This window comes from Doryrhamphus excisus, chromosome 2, assembly GCF_030265055.1.
Source record: "Doryrhamphus excisus isolate RoL2022-K1 chromosome 2, RoL_Dexc_1.0, whole genome shotgun sequence".
NCBI classification, from domain to species: Eukaryota; Metazoa; Chordata; class Actinopteri; order Syngnathiformes; family Syngnathidae; genus Doryrhamphus; species Doryrhamphus excisus.
The window spans coordinates 21786082-21799747 of record NC_080467.1 but is presented as its reverse complement, the minus strand read 5'-3'; the positions used below and the strand labels follow the sequence as shown (position 1 = coordinate 21799747).

At 52.1% G+C, this 13666-nt stretch overlaps 34 non-coding genes and 26 pseudogenes across 34 annotated transcripts; all 60 read left to right on the top strand.

Moving 5' to 3' along the window:
• The first annotated feature begins 70 nt into the window (after positions 1 to 70).
• Positions 71 to 189, top strand: LOC131120784 (5S ribosomal RNA). The gene has a single exon (XR_009127330.1). It is a non-coding gene; the product is annotated as a 5S ribosomal RNA (ribosomal RNA).
• A 112-nt stretch (positions 190 to 301) lies between these two features.
• Positions 302 to 410, top strand: LOC131123804 (5S ribosomal RNA; annotated as a pseudogene).
• Positions 411 to 522: 112 nt separating this feature from the next.
• Positions 523 to 641, top strand: LOC131120467 (5S ribosomal RNA). Its single transcript, XR_009127021.1, has one exon. It is a non-coding gene; the product is annotated as a 5S ribosomal RNA (ribosomal RNA).
• A 112-nt stretch (positions 642 to 753) lies between these two features.
• Positions 754 to 862, top strand: LOC131123305 (5S ribosomal RNA; annotated as a pseudogene).
• Positions 863 to 974: 112 nt separating this feature from the next.
• Positions 975 to 1093, top strand: LOC131123013 (5S ribosomal RNA; annotated as a pseudogene).
• Positions 1094 to 1205: 112 nt separating this feature from the next.
• Positions 1206 to 1314, top strand: LOC131122002 (5S ribosomal RNA; annotated as a pseudogene).
• A 112-nt stretch (positions 1315 to 1426) lies between these two features.
• LOC131121279 (5S ribosomal RNA) lies at positions 1427 to 1545 on the top strand. The gene has a single exon (XR_009127795.1). It is a non-coding gene; the product is annotated as a 5S ribosomal RNA (ribosomal RNA).
• Positions 1546 to 1657: 112 nt separating this feature from the next.
• LOC131120643 (5S ribosomal RNA) lies at positions 1658 to 1776 on the top strand. Its single transcript, XR_009127191.1, has one exon. It is a non-coding gene; the product is annotated as a 5S ribosomal RNA (ribosomal RNA).
• A 112-nt stretch (positions 1777 to 1888) lies between these two features.
• On the top strand, positions 1889 to 1997 carry LOC131122136 (5S ribosomal RNA; annotated as a pseudogene).
• A 112-nt stretch (positions 1998 to 2109) lies between these two features.
• LOC131121719 (5S ribosomal RNA) lies at positions 2110 to 2228 on the top strand. The gene has a single exon (XR_009128216.1). It is a non-coding gene; the product is annotated as a 5S ribosomal RNA (ribosomal RNA).
• A 112-nt stretch (positions 2229 to 2340) lies between these two features.
• Positions 2341 to 2459, top strand: LOC131122128 (5S ribosomal RNA). The gene has a single exon (XR_009128540.1). It is a non-coding gene; the product is annotated as a 5S ribosomal RNA (ribosomal RNA).
• A 112-nt stretch (positions 2460 to 2571) lies between these two features.
• Positions 2572 to 2690, top strand: LOC131121190 (5S ribosomal RNA). The gene has a single exon (XR_009127724.1). It is a non-coding gene; the product is annotated as a 5S ribosomal RNA (ribosomal RNA).
• A 112-nt stretch (positions 2691 to 2802) lies between these two features.
• Positions 2803 to 2921, top strand: LOC131121665 (5S ribosomal RNA). The gene has a single exon (XR_009128163.1). It is a non-coding gene; the product is annotated as a 5S ribosomal RNA (ribosomal RNA).
• A 112-nt stretch (positions 2922 to 3033) lies between these two features.
• Positions 3034 to 3142, top strand: LOC131122887 (5S ribosomal RNA; annotated as a pseudogene).
• A 112-nt stretch (positions 3143 to 3254) lies between these two features.
• Positions 3255 to 3373, top strand: LOC131121189 (5S ribosomal RNA). Its single transcript, XR_009127723.1, has one exon. It is a non-coding gene; the product is annotated as a 5S ribosomal RNA (ribosomal RNA).
• Positions 3374 to 3485: 112 nt separating this feature from the next.
• On the top strand, positions 3486 to 3604 carry LOC131121653 (5S ribosomal RNA). The gene has a single exon (XR_009128152.1). It is a non-coding gene; the product is annotated as a 5S ribosomal RNA (ribosomal RNA).
• Positions 3605 to 3716: 112 nt separating this feature from the next.
• LOC131122886 (5S ribosomal RNA) lies at positions 3717 to 3825 on the top strand (annotated as a pseudogene).
• Positions 3826 to 3937: 112 nt separating this feature from the next.
• Positions 3938 to 4057, top strand: LOC131121555 (5S ribosomal RNA). The gene has a single exon (XR_009128060.1). It is a non-coding gene; the product is annotated as a 5S ribosomal RNA (ribosomal RNA).
• Positions 4058 to 4168: 111 nt separating this feature from the next.
• On the top strand, positions 4169 to 4287 carry LOC131122854 (5S ribosomal RNA; annotated as a pseudogene).
• Positions 4288 to 4399: 112 nt separating this feature from the next.
• On the top strand, positions 4400 to 4518 carry LOC131121187 (5S ribosomal RNA). The gene has a single exon (XR_009127721.1). It is a non-coding gene; the product is annotated as a 5S ribosomal RNA (ribosomal RNA).
• Positions 4519 to 4630: 112 nt separating this feature from the next.
• On the top strand, positions 4631 to 4749 carry LOC131121641 (5S ribosomal RNA). Its single transcript, XR_009128140.1, has one exon. It is a non-coding gene; the product is annotated as a 5S ribosomal RNA (ribosomal RNA).
• A 112-nt stretch (positions 4750 to 4861) lies between these two features.
• Positions 4862 to 4970, top strand: LOC131122964 (5S ribosomal RNA; annotated as a pseudogene).
• A 112-nt stretch (positions 4971 to 5082) lies between these two features.
• On the top strand, positions 5083 to 5201 carry LOC131122111 (5S ribosomal RNA). Its single transcript, XR_009128524.1, has one exon. It is a non-coding gene; the product is annotated as a 5S ribosomal RNA (ribosomal RNA).
• A 112-nt stretch (positions 5202 to 5313) lies between these two features.
• LOC131121191 (5S ribosomal RNA) lies at positions 5314 to 5432 on the top strand. Its single transcript, XR_009127725.1, has one exon. It is a non-coding gene; the product is annotated as a 5S ribosomal RNA (ribosomal RNA).
• A 112-nt stretch (positions 5433 to 5544) lies between these two features.
• Positions 5545 to 5663, top strand: LOC131121752 (5S ribosomal RNA). Its single transcript, XR_009128248.1, has one exon. It is a non-coding gene; the product is annotated as a 5S ribosomal RNA (ribosomal RNA).
• A 112-nt stretch (positions 5664 to 5775) lies between these two features.
• On the top strand, positions 5776 to 5894 carry LOC131120826 (5S ribosomal RNA). Its single transcript, XR_009127371.1, has one exon. It is a non-coding gene; the product is annotated as a 5S ribosomal RNA (ribosomal RNA).
• A 113-nt stretch (positions 5895 to 6007) lies between these two features.
• Positions 6008 to 6136, top strand: LOC131121259 (5S ribosomal RNA; annotated as a pseudogene).
• Positions 6137 to 6248: 112 nt separating this feature from the next.
• LOC131122558 (5S ribosomal RNA) lies at positions 6249 to 6357 on the top strand (annotated as a pseudogene).
• Positions 6358 to 6469: 112 nt separating this feature from the next.
• On the top strand, positions 6470 to 6588 carry LOC131120783 (5S ribosomal RNA). The gene has a single exon (XR_009127329.1). It is a non-coding gene; the product is annotated as a 5S ribosomal RNA (ribosomal RNA).
• A 112-nt stretch (positions 6589 to 6700) lies between these two features.
• On the top strand, positions 6701 to 6809 carry LOC131123803 (5S ribosomal RNA; annotated as a pseudogene).
• Positions 6810 to 6921: 112 nt separating this feature from the next.
• On the top strand, positions 6922 to 7040 carry LOC131120802 (5S ribosomal RNA). Its single transcript, XR_009127347.1, has one exon. It is a non-coding gene; the product is annotated as a 5S ribosomal RNA (ribosomal RNA).
• Positions 7041 to 7152: 112 nt separating this feature from the next.
• LOC131123304 (5S ribosomal RNA) lies at positions 7153 to 7261 on the top strand (annotated as a pseudogene).
• A 112-nt stretch (positions 7262 to 7373) lies between these two features.
• Positions 7374 to 7492, top strand: LOC131120675 (5S ribosomal RNA). Its single transcript, XR_009127225.1, has one exon. It is a non-coding gene; the product is annotated as a 5S ribosomal RNA (ribosomal RNA).
• A 113-nt stretch (positions 7493 to 7605) lies between these two features.
• LOC131121913 (5S ribosomal RNA) lies at positions 7606 to 7734 on the top strand (annotated as a pseudogene).
• A 112-nt stretch (positions 7735 to 7846) lies between these two features.
• LOC131122557 (5S ribosomal RNA) lies at positions 7847 to 7955 on the top strand (annotated as a pseudogene).
• Positions 7956 to 8067: 112 nt separating this feature from the next.
• LOC131120782 (5S ribosomal RNA) lies at positions 8068 to 8186 on the top strand. The gene has a single exon (XR_009127327.1). It is a non-coding gene; the product is annotated as a 5S ribosomal RNA (ribosomal RNA).
• A 112-nt stretch (positions 8187 to 8298) lies between these two features.
• LOC131123801 (5S ribosomal RNA) lies at positions 8299 to 8407 on the top strand (annotated as a pseudogene).
• Positions 8408 to 8519: 112 nt separating this feature from the next.
• LOC131120465 (5S ribosomal RNA) lies at positions 8520 to 8638 on the top strand. Its single transcript, XR_009127019.1, has one exon. It is a non-coding gene; the product is annotated as a 5S ribosomal RNA (ribosomal RNA).
• A 112-nt stretch (positions 8639 to 8750) lies between these two features.
• LOC131123302 (5S ribosomal RNA) lies at positions 8751 to 8859 on the top strand (annotated as a pseudogene).
• Positions 8860 to 8971: 112 nt separating this feature from the next.
• LOC131120642 (5S ribosomal RNA) lies at positions 8972 to 9090 on the top strand. The gene has a single exon (XR_009127190.1). It is a non-coding gene; the product is annotated as a 5S ribosomal RNA (ribosomal RNA).
• A 112-nt stretch (positions 9091 to 9202) lies between these two features.
• On the top strand, positions 9203 to 9311 carry LOC131122134 (5S ribosomal RNA; annotated as a pseudogene).
• Positions 9312 to 9423: 112 nt separating this feature from the next.
• Positions 9424 to 9542, top strand: LOC131121718 (5S ribosomal RNA). The gene has a single exon (XR_009128215.1). It is a non-coding gene; the product is annotated as a 5S ribosomal RNA (ribosomal RNA).
• A 112-nt stretch (positions 9543 to 9654) lies between these two features.
• On the top strand, positions 9655 to 9773 carry LOC131122127 (5S ribosomal RNA). Its single transcript, XR_009128539.1, has one exon. It is a non-coding gene; the product is annotated as a 5S ribosomal RNA (ribosomal RNA).
• Positions 9774 to 9885: 112 nt separating this feature from the next.
• On the top strand, positions 9886 to 10004 carry LOC131121186 (5S ribosomal RNA). Its single transcript, XR_009127720.1, has one exon. It is a non-coding gene; the product is annotated as a 5S ribosomal RNA (ribosomal RNA).
• Positions 10005 to 10116: 112 nt separating this feature from the next.
• LOC131121630 (5S ribosomal RNA) lies at positions 10117 to 10235 on the top strand. The gene has a single exon (XR_009128130.1). It is a non-coding gene; the product is annotated as a 5S ribosomal RNA (ribosomal RNA).
• Positions 10236 to 10347: 112 nt separating this feature from the next.
• Positions 10348 to 10456, top strand: LOC131122885 (5S ribosomal RNA; annotated as a pseudogene).
• A 112-nt stretch (positions 10457 to 10568) lies between these two features.
• On the top strand, positions 10569 to 10687 carry LOC131121185 (5S ribosomal RNA). Its single transcript, XR_009127719.1, has one exon. It is a non-coding gene; the product is annotated as a 5S ribosomal RNA (ribosomal RNA).
• A 112-nt stretch (positions 10688 to 10799) lies between these two features.
• Positions 10800 to 10918, top strand: LOC131121619 (5S ribosomal RNA). Its single transcript, XR_009128122.1, has one exon. It is a non-coding gene; the product is annotated as a 5S ribosomal RNA (ribosomal RNA).
• Positions 10919 to 11030: 112 nt separating this feature from the next.
• Positions 11031 to 11139, top strand: LOC131122882 (5S ribosomal RNA; annotated as a pseudogene).
• A 112-nt stretch (positions 11140 to 11251) lies between these two features.
• LOC131121554 (5S ribosomal RNA) lies at positions 11252 to 11371 on the top strand. The gene has a single exon (XR_009128059.1). It is a non-coding gene; the product is annotated as a 5S ribosomal RNA (ribosomal RNA).
• A 111-nt stretch (positions 11372 to 11482) lies between these two features.
• LOC131122853 (5S ribosomal RNA) lies at positions 11483 to 11601 on the top strand (annotated as a pseudogene).
• Positions 11602 to 11713: 112 nt separating this feature from the next.
• LOC131120107 (5S ribosomal RNA) lies at positions 11714 to 11832 on the top strand. The gene has a single exon (XR_009126669.1). It is a non-coding gene; the product is annotated as a 5S ribosomal RNA (ribosomal RNA).
• Positions 11833 to 11943: 111 nt separating this feature from the next.
• Positions 11944 to 12062, top strand: LOC131120625 (5S ribosomal RNA). Its single transcript, XR_009127174.1, has one exon. It is a non-coding gene; the product is annotated as a 5S ribosomal RNA (ribosomal RNA).
• Positions 12063 to 12175: 113 nt separating this feature from the next.
• LOC131121912 (5S ribosomal RNA) lies at positions 12176 to 12304 on the top strand (annotated as a pseudogene).
• Positions 12305 to 12416: 112 nt separating this feature from the next.
• Positions 12417 to 12525, top strand: LOC131122556 (5S ribosomal RNA; annotated as a pseudogene).
• A 112-nt stretch (positions 12526 to 12637) lies between these two features.
• Positions 12638 to 12756, top strand: LOC131120781 (5S ribosomal RNA). The gene has a single exon (XR_009127326.1). It is a non-coding gene; the product is annotated as a 5S ribosomal RNA (ribosomal RNA).
• A 112-nt stretch (positions 12757 to 12868) lies between these two features.
• On the top strand, positions 12869 to 12977 carry LOC131123800 (5S ribosomal RNA; annotated as a pseudogene).
• A 112-nt stretch (positions 12978 to 13089) lies between these two features.
• Positions 13090 to 13208, top strand: LOC131120464 (5S ribosomal RNA). The gene has a single exon (XR_009127018.1). It is a non-coding gene; the product is annotated as a 5S ribosomal RNA (ribosomal RNA).
• A 112-nt stretch (positions 13209 to 13320) lies between these two features.
• LOC131123301 (5S ribosomal RNA) lies at positions 13321 to 13429 on the top strand (annotated as a pseudogene).
• A 112-nt stretch (positions 13430 to 13541) lies between these two features.
• On the top strand, positions 13542 to 13660 carry LOC131122810 (5S ribosomal RNA; annotated as a pseudogene).
• The last annotated feature ends 6 nt before the right edge of the window (positions 13661 to 13666 follow it).

Here is a 13666-nt window from a genome sequence, read left to right as displayed (position 1 = left end):
TGACACTTTTTGCCAAAGTCTAGTTTGGCCTGCGTCACCTTCAAATAGGATCTTTTCAGTTGACCTGGCAGCTTATGGCCATACTACCCTGAAAACGCCCGATCTCGTCCGATCTCGGAAGCTAAGCAGGGTCGGGCCTGGTTAGTACTTGGATCGGAGACCGCCTGGGAATACCAGGTGCTGTAAGCTTTTTATGGTTTCTGCTCTTGCCTGCCAGCAGAGGGCGCTGTTTGACACTTTTTGCTGGAGTCTAGTTTGGCCGGCGTCGCCTTCAAATAGGATCTTTTCAGTTGATCTGGCAGCTTACGGCCATACTACCCTGAAAACGCCCAATCTCAGAAGCTAAGCAGGGGCGGGCCTGGTTAGTACTTGGATGGGAGACCGCCTGTGAATACCAGGTGCTGTAAGCTTTTTATGGTTTCTGCTCTATCCTGACAGCAGAGGGCGCTGTTTGACATGTTTTGCTGGAGTCTCGTTTGGCCTGCGTCACCTTCAAATAGGATCTTTTCAGGTGACCTGGCAGCTTACGGCCATACTACACTGAAAACGCCCGATCTCGTCCGATCTCGGAAGCTAAGCAGGGGCGGGCCTGGTTAGTACTTGGATGGGAGACCGCCTGGGAATACCAGGTGCTGTAAGCTTTTTATGGTTTCTGCTCTTGCCTGACAGCAGAGGGCGCTGTTTGACACTTTTTGCTGGAGTCTAGTTTGGCCTGCGTCGCCTTCAAATAGGATCTTTTCAGCTGCCCTGGCAGCTTACGGCCATACTACCCTGAAAACGCCCGATCTCGGAAGCTAAGCAGGGGCGGGCCTGGTTAGTATTTGGATGGGAGACCGCCTGGCAATACCAGGTGCTGTAAGCTTTTTATGGTTTCTGCTCTTGCCTGACAGCAGAGGGCGCTGTTTGACACTTTTTGCTGGAGTCTAGTTTGGCCTGCGTCGCCTTCAAATAAGATTTTTTCAGTTGTCCTTAAAGCTTATGGCCATACTACCCTCAAAACGCCCGATCTTGTTCGATCTCGGAAGCTAAGCAGTGGCGGGCCTGGTTAGTACTTGGATGGGAGAACGCCTGGGAATACCAGGTGCTGTAAGCTTTTTATGGTTTCTGCTCTTGCCTGACAGCAGAGGGCGCTGTTTGACAATTTTTGCTGGAGTCTAGTTTGGCCTGCGTCGCCTTCAAATAGGATCTTTTCAGTTGCCCTGGCAGCTTACGGCCATACTACCCTGAAAGCGCCCGATCTCGGAAGCTAAGCAGGGGTGGGCCTGGTTAGTACTTGGATGGGAGACCGCCTGGGAATACCAGGTGCTGTAAGCTTTTTATGGTTTCTGCTTTTGCCTGACAGCAGAGGGCGCTGTTTGACATGTTTTGCTGGAGTCTAGTTTGGCCTGCGTCACCTTCAAAAAGGATCTTTTCAGTTGACCTGGCAGCTTACAGCCATACTATCCTGAAAACGCCCGATCTCGTCCGATCTCGGAAGCTAAGCAGGGGCGGGCCTGGTTAGTATTTGGATGGGAGACCGCTTGGCAATACCAGGTGCTGTAAGCTTTTTATGGTTTCTGCTCTTGCCTGACAGCAGAGGGCGCTGTTTGACACTTTTTGCTGGAGTCTAGTTTGGCCTGCGTCGCCTTCAAATAAGATTTTTTCAGTTGTCCTTAAAGCTTACGGCCATACTACCCTCAAAACGCCCGATCTCGTTCGATCTCGGAAGCTAAGCAGGGGCGGGCCTGGTTAGTACTTGGATGGGAGACCGCCTGGGAATACCAGGTGCTGTAAGCTTTTTATGGTTTCTGCTCTTGCCTGACAGCAGAGGGCGCTGTTTGACACTTTTTGCTGGAGTCTAGTTTGGCCTGCGTCGCCTTCAAATAGGATCATTTCAGCTGCCCTGACAGCTTACGGCCATACTACCCTGAAAACGCCCGATCTCGGAAGCTAAGCAGGGGTGGGCCTGGTTAGTACTTGGATGGGAGACCGCCTGGGAATACCAGGTGCTGTAAGCTTTTTATGGTTTCTGCTTTTGCCTGACAGCAGAGGGCGCTGTTTGACAAGTTTTGCTGGAGTCTAGTTTGGCCTGCGTCACCTTCAAATAGGATCTTTTCAGTTGACCTGGCAGCTTACGGCCATACTACCCTGAAAACGCCCGATCTCGTCCGATCAAGGAAGCTAAGCAGGGGCGGGCCTGGTTAGTACTTGGATGGGAGACCGCCTGGGAAAACCAGGTGCTGTAAGCTTTTTATGGTTTCTGCTCTTGCCTGACAGCAGAGGGCGCTGTTTGACACTTTTTGCCAGAGTCTAGTTTGGCCTGCGTCACCTTCAAATAGGATCTTTTCAGTTGACCTGGCAGCTTACGGCCATACTACCCTGAAAATGCCCGATTTCGTCTGATCTCGGAAGCTACGCAGGGGCGGCCCTGGTTAGTACTTGGATGGGAGACCGCCTGGGAATACCAGGTGCTGTAAGCTTTTTATGGTTTCTGCTCTTGCCTGACAGCAGAGGGCGCTGTTTGACAATTTTTGCAGGAGTCTAGTTTGGCCTGCGTCGCCTTCAAATAGGATCTTTTCAGTTGATCTGGCAGCTTACGGCCATACTACCCTGAAAACGCCCGATCTCGTCCGATCTTGGAAGCTAAGCAGGGGTGGGCCTGGTTAGTACTTGGATGGGAGACCGCCTGGCAATACCAGGTGCTGTAAGCCTTTTATGGATTCTGCTCTTGCCTGACAGCAGAGGGCGCTGTTTGACACTTTTTGCTGGAGTCTAGTTTGGCCTGCGTCGCCTTCAAATAGGATCTTTTCAGTTGCCCTGGCAGCTTACGGCCATACTACCCTGAAAACGCCCGATCTCGTCCGATCTCGGAAGATAAGCAGGGGTGGGCCTGGTTAGTACTTGGATGGGAGACCGCCTGGGAATACCAGGTGCTGTAAGCTTTTTATGGTTTCTGCTCTTGCCTGACAGCAGAGGGCGCTGTTTGACACTTTTTGCTGGAGTCTAGTTTGTCCTGCGTCGCCTTCAAATAGGATCTTTTCAGTTGCCCTGGCAGCTTTCGGCCATACTACCCTGAAAACGCCCGATCTCGGAAGCTAAGCAGGGGCGGGCCTGGTTAGTACTTGGATGGGAGACCGCCTGGGAATACCAGGTGCTGTAAGCTTTTTATGGTTTCTGCTCTTGCCTGACAGCAGAGGGCGCTGTTTGACAATTTTTGCTGGAGTCTAGTTTGGCCTGCATCGCCTTCAAATAGGATCTTTTCAGTTGATCTGGCAGCTTACGGCCATACTACCCTGAAAACGCCCGATCTCGTCCGATCTTGGAAGCTAAGCAGGGGTGGGCCTGGTTAGTACTTGGATGGGAGACCGCCTGGCAATACCAGGTGCTGTAAGCCTTTTATGGATTCTGCTCTTGCCTGACAGCAGAGGGCGCTGTTTGACACTTTTTGCTGGAGTCTAGTTTGGCCTGCGTCGCCTTCAAATAGGATCTTTTCAGTTGCCCTGGCAGCTTACGGCCATACTACCCTGAAAACGCCCGATCTCGTCCGATCTCGGAAGATAAGCAGGGGTGGGCCTGGTTAGTACTTGGATGGGAGACCGCCTGGGAATACCAGGTGCTGTAAGCTTTTTATGGTTTCTGCTCTTGCCTGACAGCAGAGGGCGCTGTTTGACACTTTTTGCTGGAGTCTAGTTTGTCCTGCGTCGCCTTCAAATAGGATCTTTTCAGTTGCCCTGGCAGCTTTCGGCCATACTACCCTGAAAACGCCCGATCTCGGAAGCTAAGCAGGGGCGGGCCTGGTTAGTACTTGGATGGGAGACCGCCTGGGAATACCAGGTGCTGTAAGCTTTTTATGGTTTCTGCTCTTGCCTGACAGCAGAGGGCGCTGTTTGACATGTTTTGCTGGAGTCTAGTTTGGCCTGCGTCACCTTCAAATAGGATCTTTTCAGTTGACCTGGCAGCTTACGGCCATACTACCCTGAAAACGCCCGATCTCGTCCGATCTCGGAAGCTAAGCAGGGGCGAGGCCTGGTTAGTACTTGGATGGGAGACAGCCTGGGAATACCAGGTGCTGTAAGCTTTTTATGGTGTCTGCTCTAGCCTGACAGCAGAGGGCGCTGTTTGACACTTTTTGCTGGATCTAGTTTGGCCTGCGTCACCTTCAAATAGGATCTTTTCAGTTGACCTGGCAGCTTACGGCCATACTACCCTGAAAATGCCCGATTTTGTCTGATCTCGGAAGCTACGCAGGGGCGGCCCTGGTTAGTACTTGGATGGGAGACCGCCTGGGAATACCAGGTGCTGTAAGCTTTTTATGGTTTCTGCTCTTGCCTGACAGCAGAGGGCGCTGTTTGACAATTTTTGCTGGAGTCTAGTTTGGCCTGCGTCGCCTTCAAATAGGATCTTTTCAGTTGATCTGGCAGCTTACGGCCATACTACCCTGAAAACGCCCGATCTCGTCCGATCTTGGAAGCTAAGCAGGGGTGGGCCTGGTTAGTACTTGGATGGGAGACCGCCTGGCAATACCAGGTGCTGTAAGCCTTTTATGGATTCTGCTCTTGCCTGACAGCAGAGGGCGCTGTTTGACACTTTTTGCTGGAGTCTAGTTTGGCCTGCGTCGCCTTCAAATAGGATCTTTTCAGTTGCCCTGGCAGCTTACGGCCATACTACCCTGAAAACGCCCGATCTCGTCCGATCTCGGAAGATAAGCAGGGGTGGGCCTGGTTAGTACTTGGATGGGAGACCGCCTGGGAATACCAGGTGCTGTAAGCTTTTTATGGTTTCTGCTCTTGCCTGACAGCAGAGGGCGCTGTTTGACACTTTTTGCTGGAGTCTAGTTTGTCCTGCGTCGCCTTCAAATAGGATCTTTTCAGTTGCCCTGGCAGCTTTCGGCCATACTACCCTGAAAACGCCTGATCTCAGAAGCTAAGCAGGGGCGGGCCTGGTTAGTACTTGGATGGGAGACCGCCTGGGAATACCAGGTGCTGTAAGCTTTTTATGGTTTCTGCTCTTGCCTGACAGCAGAGGGCGCTGTTTGACACTTTTTGCTGGAGTCTAGTTTGGCCTGCGTCGCCTTCAAATAGGATCTTTTCAGTTGCCCTGGCAGCTTACGGCCATACTACCCTGAAAAGGCCCGGTCTCGTCCGATCTCGGAAGCTAAGCAGGGGCGGGCCTGGTTAGTACTTGGATGGGAGACCGCCTGGGAATACCAGGTAATGTAAGCTTTTTATGGTTTCTGCTCTTGCCTGACAGCAGAGGGCGCTGTTTGCCACTTTTTGCTGGAGTCTAGTTTGGCCTGCGTCGCCTTCAAATAGGATCTTTTCAGTTGCCCTGGCAGCTTACGGCCATACTACCCTGAAAAGGCCCGGTCTCGTCCGATCTCGGAAGCTAAGCAGGGGCGGGCCTGGTTAGTACTTGGATGGGAGACCGCCTGGGAATACCAGGTGCTGTAAGCTTTTTATGGTTTCTGCTCTTGCCTGACAGCAGAGGGCGCTGTTTGCCACTTTTTGCTGGAGTCTAGTTTGGCCTGCGTCGCCTTCAAATAGGACCTTTTCAGTTGCCCTGACAGCTTACGGCCATACTACCCTGAAAACGCCCGATCTCGTCCGATCTCGGAAGCTAAGCAGGGGCGGGCCTGGTTAATACTTGGACGGGAGACCGCCTGGGAATACCAGGTGCTTTAAGCTTTTTATGGTTTCTGCTCTTGCCTGACAGCAGAGGGCGCTGTTTGACACTTTTTGCTGGAGTCTAGTTTGGCCTGCGTCGCCTTCAAATAGGATCTTTTCAGTTGCCCTGGCAGCTTACGGCCATACTACCCTGAAAACGCCCGATCTCGTCCGATCTCGGAAGCTAAGCAGGGGTGGGCCTGGTTAGTACTTGGATGGGAGACCGCCTGGGAATACCAGGTGCTGTAAGCTTTTAATGGTTTCTGCTCTTGCCTGACAGCAGAGGGCGCTGTTTGACACTTTTTGCTGGAGTCTAGTTTGGCCTGCGTCGCCTTCAAAATAAGATTTTTTCAGTTGTCCTTAAAGCTTACGGCCATACTACCCTGAAAACGCCCGATCTCGTCCGATCTCGTCTGATCTCGGAAGCTAAGCAGGGGTGGGCCTGGTTAGTACTTGGATGGGAGACCGCCTGGGAATACCAGGTGCTGTAAGCTTTTTATGGTTTCTGCTCTTGCCTGACAGCAGAGGGCGCTGTTTGACACTTTTTGCTGGAGTCTAGTTTTGCCTGCGTCACCTTCAAATAGGATCTTTTCAGTTGACCTGGCAGCTTACGGCCATACTACCCTGAAAACGCCCGATCTCGGAAGCTAAGCAGGGGCGGGCCTGGTTAGTACTTCGATGGGAGACCGCCTGGGAATACCAGGTGCTGTAAGCTTTTTATGGTTTCTGCTCTTGCCTGACAGCAAAGGGCGCTGTTTGACACTTTTTGCCAAAGTCTAGTTTGGCCTGCGTCACCTTCAAATAGGATCTTTTCAGTTGACCTGGCAGCTTATGGCCATACTACCCTGAAAACGCCCGATCTCGTCCGATCTCGGAAGCTAAGCAGGGTCGGGCCTGGTTAGTACTTGGATCGGAGACCGCCTGGGAATACCAGGTGCTGTAAGCTTTTTATGGTTTCTGTTCTTGCCTGCCAGCAGAGGGCGCTGTTTGACACTTTTTGCTGGAGTCTAGTTTGGCCGGCGTCGCCTTCAAATAGGATCTTTTCAGTTGATCTGGCAGCTTACGGCCATACTACCCTGAAAACGCCCAATCTCAGAAGCTAAGCAGGGGCGGGCCTGGTTAGTACTTGGATGGGAGACCGCCTGTGAATACCAGGTGCTGTAAGCTTTTTATGGTTTCTGCTCTATCCTGACAGCAGAGGGCGCTGTTTGACATGTTTTGCTGGAGTCTCGTTTGGCCTGCGTCACCTTCAAATAGGATCTTTTCAGGTGACCTGGCAGCTTACGGCCATACTACACTGAAAACGCCCGATCTCGTCCGATCTCGGAAGCTAAGCAGGGGCTGGCCTGGTTAGTACTTGGATGGGAGACCGCCTGGGAATACCAGGTGCTGTAAGCTTTTTATGGTTTCTGCTCTTGCCTTACAGCAGAGGGCGCTGTTTGACACTTTTTGCTGGAGTCTAGTTTGGCCTGCGTCGCCTTCAAATAGGATCTTTTCAGCTGCCCTGGCAGCTTACGGCCATACTACCCTGAAAACGCCCGATCTCGGAAGCTAAGCAGGGGCGGGCCTGGTTAGTATTTGGATGGGAGACCGCCTGGCAATACCAGGTGCTGTAAGCTTTTTATGGTTTCTGCTCTTGCCTGACAGCAGAGGGCGCTGTTTGACACTTTTTGCTGGAGTCTAGTTTGGCCTGCGTCGCCTTCAAATAAGATTTTTTCAGTTGTCCTTAAAGCTTACGGCCATACTACCCTGAAAACGCCCGATCTCGTCCGATCTCGGAAGCTAAGCAGGGGTGGGCCTGGTTAGTACTTGGATTGGAGACCGCCTGGGAATACCAGGTGCTGTAAGCTTTTAATGGTTTCTGCTCTTGCCTGACAGCAGAGGGCGCTGTTTGACACTTTTTGCTGGAGTCTAGTTTGGCCTGCGTCGCCTTCAAAATAAGATTTTTTCAGTTGTCCTTAAAGCTTACGACCATACTACCCTGAAAACGCCCGATCTCGTCCGATCTCGTCTGATCTCGGAAGCTAAGCAGGGGGGGGCCTGGTTAGTACTTGGATGGGAGACCGCCTGGGAATACCAGGTGCTGTAAGCTTTTTATGGTTTCTGCTCTTGCCTGACAGCAGAGGGCGCTGTTTGACACTTTTTGCTGGAGTCTAGTTTTGCCTGCGTCACCTTCAAATAGGATCTTTTCAGTTGACCTGGCAGCTTACGGCCATACTACCCTGAAAACGCCCGATCTCGGAAGCTAAGCAGGGGCGGGCCTGGTTAGTACTTCGATGGGAGACCGCCTGGGAATACCAGGTGCTGTAAGCTTTTTATGGTTTCTGCTCTTGCCTGACAGCAAAGGGCGCTGTTTGACACTTTTTGCCAAAGTCTAGTTTGGCCTGCGTCACCTTCAAATAGGATCTTTTCAGTTGACCTGGCAGCTTATGGCCATACTACCCTGAAAACGCCCGATCTCGTCCGATCTCGGAAGCTAAGCAGGGTCGGGCCTGGTTAGTACTTGGATCGGAGACCGCCTGGGAATACCAGGTGCTGTAAGCTTTTTATGGTTTCTGCTCTTGCCTGCCAGCAGAGGGCGCTGTTTGACACTTTTTGCTGGAGTCTAGTTTGGCCGGCGTCGCCTTCAAATAGGATCTTTTCAGTTGATCTGGCAGCTTACGGCCATACTACCCTGAAAACGCCCAATCTCAGAAGCTAAGCAGGGGCGGGCCTGGTTAGTACTTGGATGGGAGACCGCCTGTGAATACCAGGTGCTGTAAGCTTTTTATGGTTTCTGCTCTATCCTGACAGCAGAGGGCGCTGTTTGACATGTTTTGCTGGAGTCTCGTTTGGCCTGCGTCACCTTCAAATAGGATCTTTTCAGGTGACCTGGCAGCTTACGGCCATACTACACTGAAAACGCCCGATCTCGTCCGATCTCGGAAGCTAAGCAGGGGCGGGCCTGGTTAGTACTTGGATGGGAGACCGCCTGGGAATACCAGGTGCTGTAAGCTTTTTATGGTTTCTGCTCTTGCCTGACAGCAGAGGGCGCTGTTTGACACTTTTTGCTGGAGTCTAGTTTGGCCTGCGTCGCCTTCAAATAGGATCTTTTCAGCTGCCCTGGCAGCTTACGGCCATACTACCCTGAAAACGCCCGATCTCGGAAGCTAAGCAGGGGCGGGCCTGGTTAGTATTTGGATGGGAGACCGCCTGGCAATACCAGGTGCTGTAAGCTTTTTATGGTTTCTGCTCTTGCCTGACAGCAGAGGGCGCTGTTTGACACTTTTTGCTGGAGTCTAGTTTGGCCTGCGTCGCCTTCAAATAAGATTTTTTCAGTTGTCCTTAAAGCTTACGGCCATACTACCCTCAAAACGCCCGATCTCGTTCGATCTCGGAAGCTAAGCAGGGGCGGGCCTGGTTAGTACTTGGATGGGAGACCGCCTGGGAATACCAGGTGCTGTAAGCTTTTTATGGTTTCTGCTCTTGCCTGACAGCAGAGGGCGCTGTTTGACACTTTTTGCTGGAGTCTAGTTTGGCCTGCGTCGCCTTCAAATAGGATCATTTCAGCTGCCCTGACAGCTTACGGCCATACTACCCTGAAAACGCCCGATCTCGGAAGCTAAGCAGGGGTGGGCCTGGTTAGTACTTGGATGGGAGACCGCCTGGGAATACCAGGTGCTGTAAGCTTTTTATGGTTTCTGCTTTTGCCTGACAGCAGAGGGCGCTGTTTGACAAGTTTTGCTGGAGTCTAGTTTGGCCTGCGTCACCTTCAAATAGGATCTTTTCAGTTGACCTGGCAGCTTACGGCCATACTACCCTGAAAACGCCCGATCTCGTCCGATCAAGGAAGCTAAGCAGGGGCGGGCCTGGTTAGTACTTGGATGGGAGACCGCCTGGGAAAACCAGGTGCTGTAAGCTTTTTATGGTTTCTGCTCTTGCCTGACAGCAGAGGGCGCTGTTTGACACTTTTTGCCAGAGTCTAGTTTGGCCTGCGTCACCTTCAAATAGGATCTTTTCAGTTGACCTGGCAGCTTACGGCCATACTACCCTGAAAATGCCCGATTTCGTCTGATCTCGGAAGCTACGCAGGGGCGGCCCTGGTTAGTACTTGGATGGGAGACCGCCTGGGAATACCAGGTGCTGTAAGCTTTTTATGGTTTCTGCTCTTGCCTGACAGCAGAGGGCGCTGTTTGACAATTTTTGCTGGAGTCTAGTTTGGCCTGCGTCGCCTTCAAATAGGATCTTTTCAGTTGATCTGGCAGCTTACGGCCATACTACCCTGAAAACGCCCGATCTCGTCCGATCTTGGAAGCTAAGCAGGGGTGGGCCTGGTTAGTACTTGGATGGGAGACCGCCTGGCAATACCAGGTGCTGTAAGCCTTTTATGGATTCTGCTCTTGCCTGACAGCAGAGGGCGCTGTTTGACACTTTTTGCTGGAGTCTAGTTTGGCCTGCGTCGCCTTCAAATAGGATCTTTTCAGTTGCCCTGGCAGCTTACGGCCATACTACCCTGAAAACGCCCGATCTCGTCCGATCTCGGAAGATAAGCAGGGGTGGGCCTGGTTAGTACTTGGATGGGAGACCGCCTGGGAATACCAGGTGCTGTAAGCTTTTTATGGTTTCTGCTCTTGCCTGACAGCAGAGGGCGCTGTTTGACACTTTTTGCTGGAGTCTAGTTTGTCCTGCGTCGCCTTCAAATAGGATCTTTTCAGTTGCCCTGGCAGCTTTCGGCCATACTACCCTGAAAACGCCCGATCTCGGAAGCTAAGCAGGGGCGGGCCTGGTTAGTACTTGGATGGGAGACCGCCTGGGAATACCAGGTGCTGTAAGCTTTTTATGGTTTCTGCTCTTGCCTGACAGCAGAGGGCGCTGTTTGACAATTTTTGCTGGAGTCTAGTTTGGCCTGCATCGCCTTCAAATAGGATCTTTTCAGTTGATCTGGCAGCTTACGGCCATACTACCCTGAAAACGCCCGATCTCGTCCGATCTTGGAAGCTAAGCAGGGGTGGGCCTGGTTAGTACTTGGATGGGAGACCGCCTGGCAATACCAGGTGCTGTAAGCCTTTTATGGATTCTGCTCTTGCCTGACAGCAGAGGGCGCTGTTTGACACTTTTTGCTGGAGTCTAGTTTGGCCTGCGTCGCCTTCAAATAGGATCTTTTCAGTTGCCCTGGCAGCTTACGGCCATACTACCCTGAAAACGCCCGATCTCGTCCGATCTCGGAAGATAAGCAGGGGTGGGCCTGGTTAGTACTTGGATGGGAGACCGCCTGGGAATACCAGGTGCTGTAAGCTTTTTATGGTTTCTGCTCTTGCCTGACAGCAGAGGGCGCTGTTTGACACTTTTTGCTGGAGTCTAGTTTGTCCTGCGTCGCCTTCAAATAGGATCTTTTCAGTTGCCCTGGCAGCTTTCGGCCATACTACCCTGAAAACGCCCGATCTCGGAAGCTAAGCAGGGGCGGGCCTGGTTAGTACTTGGATGGGAGACCGCCTGGGAATACCAGGTGCTGTAAGCTTTTTATGGTTTCTGCTCTTGCCTGACAGCAGAGGGCGCTGTTTGACATGTTTTGCTGGAGTCTAGTTTGGCCTGCGTCACCTTCAAATAGGATCTTTTCAGTTGACCTGGCAGCTTACGGCCATACTACCCTGAAAACGCCCGATCTCGTCCGATCTCGGAAGCTAAGCAGGGGCGAGGCCTGGTTAGTACTTGGATGGGAGACAGCCTGGGAATACCAGGTGCTGTAAGCTTTTTATGGTGTCTGCTCTAGCCTGACAGCAGAGGGCGCTGTTTGACACTTTTTGCTGGATCTAGTTTGGCCTGCGTCACCTTCAAATAGGATCTTTTCAGTTGACCTGGCAGCTTACGGCCATACTACCCTGAAAATGCCCGATTTTGTCTGATCTCGGAAGCTACGCAGGGGCGGCCCTGGTTAGTACTTGGATGGGAGACCGCCTGGGAATACCAGGTGCTGTAAGCTTTTTATGGTTTCTGCTCTTGCCTGACAGCAGAGGGCGCTGTTTGACACTTTTTGCTGGAGTCTAGTTTGGCCTGCGTCACCTTCAAATAGGATCTTTTTAGTCGACCTGGCAGCTTACGGCCATACTACCCTGAAAACGCCCGATCTCGTCCGATCTCGGAAGCTAAGCAGGGGCGGGTCTGGTTAGTACTTGGATGGGAGACCGCCTGGGAATACCAGGTGCTGTAAGCCTTTATGGTTTCTGCTCTTGCCTGACAGCAGACGGCGCTGTTTGACACTTTTTGCTGGAGTCGAGTTTGGCCTGCGTCGACTTCAAATAGGATCTTTTCAGTTGCCCTGGCAGCTTACGGCCATACTACCCTGAAAACGCCCGATCTTGTCTGATCTCGGAAGCTAAGCAGGGGCGGGCCTGGTTAGTACTTGGATGGGAGACCGCCTGGGAATACCAGGTGCTGTAAGCTTTTTATGGTTTCTGCTCTTGTCTGACAGCAGAGGGCGCTGTTTGACCCTTTTTGCTGGAGTCTAGTTTGGCCTGCGTCGCCTTCAAAATAAGATTTTTTCAGTTGTCCTTAAAGCTTACGACCATACTACCCTGAAAACGCCCGATCTCGTCCGATCTCGTCTGATCTCGGAAGCTAAGCAGGGGGGGGCCTGGTTAGTACTTGGATGGGAGACCGCCTGGGAATACCAGGTGCTGTAAGCTTTTTATGGTTTCTGCTCTTGCCTGACAGCAGAGGGCGCTGTTTGACACTTTTTGCTGGAGTCTAGTTTTGCCTGCGTCACCTTCAAATAGGATCTTTTCAGTTGACCTGGCAGCTTACGGCCATACTACCCTGAAAACGCCCGATCTCGGAAGCTAAGCAGGGGCGGGCCTGGTTAGTACTTCGATGGGAGACCGCCTGGGAATACCAGGTGCTGTAAGCTTTTTATGGTTTCTGCTCTTGCCTGACAGCAAAGGGCGCTGTTTGACACTTTTTGCCAAAGTCTAGTTTGGCCTGCGTCACCTTCAAATAGGATCTTTTCAGTTGACCTGGCAGCTTATGGCCATACTACCCTGAAAACGCCCGATCTCGTCCGATCTCGGAAGCTAAGCAGGGTCGGGCCTGGTTAGTACTTGGATCGGAGACCGCCTGGGAATACCAGGTGCTGTAAGCTTTTTATGGTTTCTGCTCTTGCCTGCCAGCAGAGGGCGCTGTTTGACACTTTTTGCTGGAGTCTAGTTTGGCCGGCGTCGCCTTCAAATAGGATCTTTTCAGTTGATCTGGCAGCTTACGGCCATACTACCCTGAAAACGCCCAATCTCAGAAGCTAAGCAGGGGCGGGCCTGGTTAGTACTTGGATGGGAGACCGCCTGTGAATACCAGGTGCTGTAAGCTTTTTATGGTTTCTGCTCTATCCTGACAGCAGAGGGCGCTGTTTGACATGTTTTGCTGGAGTCTCGTTTGGCCTGCGTCACCTTCAAATAGGATCTTTTCAGGTGACCTGGCAGCTTACGGCCATACTACACTGAAAACGCCCGATCTCGTCCGATCTCGGAAGCTAAGCAGGGGCGGGCCTGGTTAGTACTTGGATGGGAGACCGCCTGGGAATACCAGGTGCTGTAAGCTTTTTATGGTTTCTGCTCTTGCCTGACAGCAGAGGGCGCTGTTTGACACTTTTTGCTGGAGTCTAGTTTGGCCTGCGTCGCCTTCAAATAGGATCTTTTCAGCTGCCCTGGCAGCTTACGGCCATACTACCCTGAAAACGCCCGATCTCGGAAGCTAAGCAGGGGCGGGCCTGGTTAGTATTTGGATGGGAGACCGCCTGGCAATACCAGGTGCTGTAAGCTTTTTATGGTTTCTGCTCTTGCCTGACAGCAGAGGGCGCTGTTTGACACTTTTTGCTGGAGTCTAGTTTGGCCTGCGTCGCCTTCAAATAAGATTTTTTCAGTTGTCCTTAAAGCTTACGGCCATACTACCCTCAAAACGCCCGATCTTGTTCGATCTCGGAAGCTAAGCAGTGGCGGGCCTGGTTAGTACTTGGATGGGAGAACGCCTGGGAATACCAGGTGCTGTAAGCTTTTTAT